The following is a 6,760-nucleotide window of genomic DNA, read 5'->3' on the forward strand; positions in this document are numbered from 1 at the left end:
GGTGATCTGCAGCATCTCAGACCCTGCCACTTTCACAGGGTGACCGTGGCTGTGCAGTACTGTGTCCTGTTCTCTAGACAGGTCGTCCAGCTCGGTTGTCCTCTGCCATTCAGCTTCATTCTGTGCTTTCCAACTTGACCAAAAACAACAACAAAACCAAAGTTGTTAGTGGTAAGGGTGGGGCTGGGAATTCAGATTGGCGGAACAATAGAAGAGGGAGAATAGGAAGTGAAGGAGGATTGTTAATGTCGATATTGGGGCAAAAATCCGGTCCCTTGACTACCCATCAGAACAAGCGGCATTACTAAAACAAGGAATAAAAGTCACCCTCACCTCCCTTAGACTGGGCAGCCCCTTCAGCAAAGCCCAGACCAATACCTGGCACAGTGGTCTAAGAATTATATAAAATGAAGTTAGCCCGAATTTATTTGCATTTAATGGTGGGTCTTTGTTCAACCCTATATTCTTACTTGCTTTTACAAGAGGGCTTCTGATTAAAGAAGAGTTTTGCTAAATTATCTATAATTACTCAAGAGGCTCTCTCAAAGCCAATGCTGCTTCTCAGAAGGCTAAGCAATAAAAGCCTAACCGAGGTTTTTACCTTTAAAAATTACAGACTGAGCTGTAAAATTCTGACAAAAACTTTTTGATCAGTGAACTTGAATTTATTTTAAATTCTTGAATTGGAAAAATAAGTTAATTTATCTTCTTGAACATAAATGAACTTTAAGCCGTAGGCAAGACATGGCTCGGAAACAGGCTTCTAAACATATCAGGGAGTATATACACAGCAGTTATTTAACAACCGCTTACTTAGTGTCAGCTCTTGGCAACCACTGTGCAAGATATGGAGGACAGTTTGATGAGGGAGACTGTCAGGTACAGAGACAATGTGCTAAATAAGCGTGATAATAGAGTTGGGACTAGGTTTTGTGAAAACCCACTAGAGAGATCAACTTTCACTGAGAGAGCCAGGTTTCCCCAAGGAAGTAACATTTTGCTAGATGTCAAATGGGAACAGACTAAGGGGGAGAGGGCTTTGACAGAAATATCAGTCAATTATGAATTCATACCTCATCTTTCTTTCTTTATTCTCATCCACTATTCAGTGACGTAACAAAGAATTCTGAAATCAAAGTGGAGCAACATTTTACTAAGAAATCAGTCTATGGTGAATCACAGTAAAGCAATATGACTAATCACAGTTCTAAATTACATACCACCTGTCCTAGTTTGCTAATGCTGCAGAATGCAAAACACCAGAGATCCCCTGGTACCTGGTATGCAGCTATTGATCTGGCAAATGCTTTTTTCTCAATTGCTGTCAGCAAGGACCACCAGAAACAGTTTGCATTTAGCTGGCAAGGCCAGCAGTTTACATTCACTGTGCTACCTCAGGGTTATATCAACTCTCCAGCCCTATGTCATAATATTGTCCGCAGGGATCTTGATCATTTCTCCCTCCCACAAGACATCACACTGGTCCATTATATTGATGATATCATGTTGATTGGACCTAGTGAGCAAGAAGTAGCAACTACTCTAGATTTGTTGGTAAGGTATTTGCGTGGCAGAGGATGGGAGATAAATCCAACAAAAATACAAGGCCCTTCCACCTCAGTAAAATTTCTAGGTGTTCAGTGGTGTGGGGCCTGTCGAGATATTCCTTCTAAGGTGAAGGATAAGCTGCTGCATCTGGCCCCTCCTACAACCAAAAAAGAGGCACAATGTTTAGTTGGCCTCTTTGGGTTTTGGAGACAACATATTCCTCATTTAGGTGTGCTACTCCGGACCATTTACAGAGTGACTAGAAAAGCTTCTAGTTTTGAGTGGGGACCGGAGCAAGATGAGGCTCTGCAACAGGTCCAGGCTGCTGTGCAAGCTGCTCTGCCGCTTGGACCATATGATCCAGCTGACCCAATGGTGCTGGAAGTGTCAGTGGCAAATAGAGATGCTGTTTGGAGCCTTTGGCAGGCTCCTATAGGAGAATCACAACACAGGCCCTTAGGATTTTGGAGTAAAGCTTTACCATCCTCTGCAGATAACTACTCTCCATTTGAGAAACAATTGTTGGCCTGCTACTGGGCCTTAGTAGAGACAGAACGCTTAACCATGGGCCACCAAGTTACCATGAGACCTGAGTTACCTATCATGAGCTGGGTGTTATCTGACCCACCAAGCCATAAAGTTGGGCGTGCACAGCAGCACTCCATCATAAAATGGAAATGGTATATACGAGATAGAGCTCGAGCAGGTCCTGAAGGTACAAGTAAGTTACATGAGGAAGTGGCCCAAATGCCCATGGCCCCCACTCCTTCCACCTTACCTTCTCTTGCCCAGCCCACAGCTATGGCATCTTGGGGAGTTCCTTACAGTCAGTTGACTGAGGAAGAGAAGACTCGGGCCTGGTTTACAGATGGTTCTGCACGATATGCAGGTACCACCCGAAAGTGGACAGCTGTAGCACTGCAGCCCCTTTCTGGGATATCCCTGAAGGACAGTGGTGAGGGGAAATCCTCCCAGTGGGCAGAACTTCGAGCAGTGCACCTGGTTGTTCACTTTGCTTGGAAGGAGAACTGGCCAGAGGTGCGTCTGTATACTGATTCCTGGGCTGTTGCTAATGGTTTGGCTGGATGGTCAGGGACTTGGAAGGAACATGATTGGAAGATTGGTGACAAAGAAGTCTGGGGAAGGGGTATGTGGATAGACCTTTCTGAGTGGGCAAACAACATGAAGATATTTGTGTCCCATGTGAATGCTCACCAGAGGGTGACTTCAGCAGAAGAAGGTTTTAATAACCAAGTGGATAAAATGACCCATTTGGTGGATACCAATCAGCCTCTTTCCCCAGCCACTCCTGCCATTACCCAATGGGCTCATGAACAAAGTGGTCATGGTGGTAGGGATGGAGGTTATGCATGGGCTCAGCAACATGGACTTCCACTCACCAAGGCTGACCTGGCCACAGCCACTGCTGAGTGTCCAATTTGCCAGCAGCAGAGACCCACACTCAGTCCCCGATATGGCACCATTCCTCGGGGTGATCAGCCTGCTACCTGGTGGCAGGTTGATTACATCGGACCACTTCCATCATGGAAGGGGCAGCGATTTGTTCTTACTGGAATAGACACATACTCCGGATATGGGTTTGCCTTCCCTGCACGACATGCTTCTGCCAAAACTACAATACGTGGACTTACAGAATGCCTCATCCACCATCATGGTATTCCACACAGCATTGCTTCGGACCAAGGAACCCACTTCACAGCAAATGAAGTGAGGGGATGGGCACATTCTCATGGAATTCTGTGGTCTTACCATGTTCCCCATCATCCAGAAGCAGCTGGGTTGATAGAACGGTGGAATGGCCTATTGAAGACTCAATTATGGTGCCAACTAGGTGGCAATACCTTGCAGGGCTGGGGCAGTGTTCTCCAGGAGGCTGTGTATGCTCTGAATCAGCGTCCACTCTATGGTGCTGTTTCTCCCATAGCCAGGATTCATGGGTCCAGGAATCAAGGGGTGGAAACAGGAGTAGCACCACTCACTATCACTCCTAGTGATCCACTAGGGAAATTTTTGCTTCCTGTCCCTGCAAGTTTAAGCTCTGCTGGTCTACAGGTCTTGGTTCCAAAAGGAGTGCTTCCACCAGGAAACACAACAATAATCCCATTGAACTGGAAGTTAAGGCTGCCACCTGGCCACTTTGGGCTTCTTATGCCTCTGAATCAACAGGCAAGTAAGGGGATTACTGTACTGGCTGGGGTGATTGATCCTGACTATCAAGGGGAAATAGCACTGCAACTACACAATGGAAGTAAAGAAGAGTTTTCCTGGCATACAGGAGATCCCCTAGGGCGTCTCTTAGTACTACCATGCCCCGTGATTCAAGTCAATGGAAAACTGCAACAACCCAATCCAGGCAGGACTACCAATGGCCAAGAAACTTCAGGAATGAAGGTTTGGGTCACCCCACTCCTGGTACCAAAATCTGTCCTAGTTTGCTAATGCTGCAGAATGCAAAACACCAGAGATGGATTGGCTTTTATAAAACGGGGATTTATTTCGCTACACAGTTACAGTCTTAAGGCCACAAAGCGTCCAAGGCAACACATCAGCAATCGGGTACCCTCACCGGAGGATGGCCAATGGCCTCCGGAAAACCTCTGTTAGCTAGGAAGGCAGCTGGCATCTGCTCCAAAGCTCCGGCCTCAAAACGGCTTTCTCCCAGGACATTCCTCTCTAGCAAGCTTGCTCCTCTTCAAAACATCACTCCCAGCTGCACTCTCTTTCCTCTTTGAGTCAGCTCATTTATATAGCTCCACCGATCAAGGCCCACCCCGAATGGGTGGGGCCACACCTCCATGGGAACATCTCATCAAAATTATCACCGACAGCTGGGTGGGGCACACTCCAAGCAAATCCAACCAGCACCAAAACTTCTGCCCCACACAAGACTACAAAGATAATGGCATTTGGGGGACACAATACACTCAAACCGGCACACCACCTTTCCCTCAAGAAATGCCTAAGTCTTTTAAAGATAGAATTTCATTAAGTACCAGTAACCTTCTCTTACACTATGTAGATGTTGAAGATTTGCTTTATTTGTGAACCCAAATGAATATCTGTGACAATAACATTATAAATGAATATATTTGTATAAGTTGCAAAAACATTCTGTGAAGTCACACAACTTAATCCAAATGTCCAGTATTCGTAGGTTTAATTTCATGCCTTTAAGTTCATTTCATTTCCACTAACTTCAGGAATACTTAAGAAAACAGAGAGAGATGAGTCAAAAGCTTCATTATCCAGAATTTAGATGCCACAATAGACAAAATGCACATTTATTACTTGTATCACAGAAATCCTGGGCATATGAAAAAACGGTCCTGAAATTACCAAGGTCTGCTGTTTTGAACTGTATAATTAGGCTCACACATCACCTCAAGGCCAAAGTCTCGATGTAGAAGTAAATGGTATTCAAATGCATACATGTTAAACAAAAAGAAATGATGAAAATACAGCAAACATCCTTTAAATGCTCTCAAGAAAACAAGGGAAAGCTGAGGGATGACACCCTGAAAAGACAGAACAAAAACTGGTCAGCTTACCAACTCATGCTGCTGAGGGGTGGGCATGCAGAACTCCTAACCAAGGGGCTTCAGTCTCAATGTCCCCTTGTATGAAGAGCCCAAGCAGGGAACTGGAACTAAAACCTACCACCTTCTCTCTCCTAACGTGTATCCAGGACTCCCAGAGGCTGTTACTGCTTTGAAATAAATCCACCCACCACCTAAGGAAGAAAAAAAGAAGCCTGTCTGTCTCAGCATGCTCTCTAGGTGGGAAAAAGCAGTGCTACCACACTGAACCAACCTTGGAGTTTCAGCAGAAGCAAAGACAAAATCATTCTGGAGAAATATTCTCTAAAGCCAGGTTCTACAGGATTTCCACAGATAAGGCACTGTTAAAGATGAGGTCACCATTCAAAATTATAAAACACATAAGGAAAGAATCCGCCATAAGCCAGATTTGGGACACATGGACACACACATCCAGCACACCAGTAGGGTGAGATCTCCAAGAACAGTGGACAATTAAAATATCTGAAAGCCATTATAAAATAAGTAGGTTTAACATTATTAAAGACAAAATAGATGGAACTGAAAATATGAAAAAAAGACCAGGCAGATGTGAAAAAGAACAAAAGAAAAATTCTATAAATAAAAATGTAATCAATGAAATTAATTTCAAAAGGACGGACTAAGCAATGTAGAAGACACATTGTAGGAGAAAATTAGTGAATGGGAGATAGATATGAGGACATTAACTGTAATACCTTTACAGAGAGAAAAGATGGAAAATACTATGAGACATGGAGGACAGAATGGAAAGAAAGCCCAATACATATCTAACAAGAGTTCTAAACGGAAAGAAGAGCAAGAATAGAAGGCAAAAGTAAAAGCAATAAAAGCCAAATTTTGTTCAGAATGGAAAAATGTGACCCAATCTGGATAAATTAAAATAAAGCCACACCCAGAAACATAGGGAAATTTCAGAACACCAAAGACAGATAGGTCATTCTAGGCCATAAAACAAATCTCAACAAATACCAAAGGATATTAGCATGCAGATTATATTACTCTGACCCTAATGCAATTAAATTAGAAATCAACAATGAAAAGATAATACAAAACCTCAGAGACGTGGAAATTTAAAAACAACAACAAAATTTCCTAAATAGCTCTGGAAATTAGAAAATTATGAAATCCAATGTACTATAATACTACATGTTAAAACTCGTAAGCTGCAGCTAAAACAGTGATAAAAAATTTATAGCGTTAAATGCTTATTAGGAAACAAAAATGAAAATGAGCTAAGCAGTCAACACAAGAAATTGGGAAAATGACAGAAGAAAGCTAAAGAAAGAAGAAGCAAAGAAATAATAAAGAGAGAACCAGAAAAATGCAATAAAAGCAAAGATATAATAGAACAGATTAAAAACTGTTTGTTTAAAAAATAATAAAATAGAAAACTGTTATACAAGATTGATCAAGAAATAAGGGAGAAGGCACATTTTGGAATGAAAGGGTGCATACCTATAGAAAAAAGAGACAGTAAAAGACAGTAAGATCAACTCTATGCTCATAAAATTTGAAAAAAACAGACAAAAGGGAACATTTCCAAGGAAAACGTATCTTACCAAAACTTATTTAAAATTCAAAAAACCTGAATAAACCCTATAAATTTAAAGAAA

This window comes from Choloepus didactylus, chromosome X (assembly GCF_015220235.1).
Source record: "Choloepus didactylus isolate mChoDid1 chromosome X, mChoDid1.pri, whole genome shotgun sequence".
Lineage (NCBI taxonomy): Eukaryota > Metazoa > Chordata > Mammalia > Pilosa > Megalonychidae > Choloepus > Choloepus didactylus.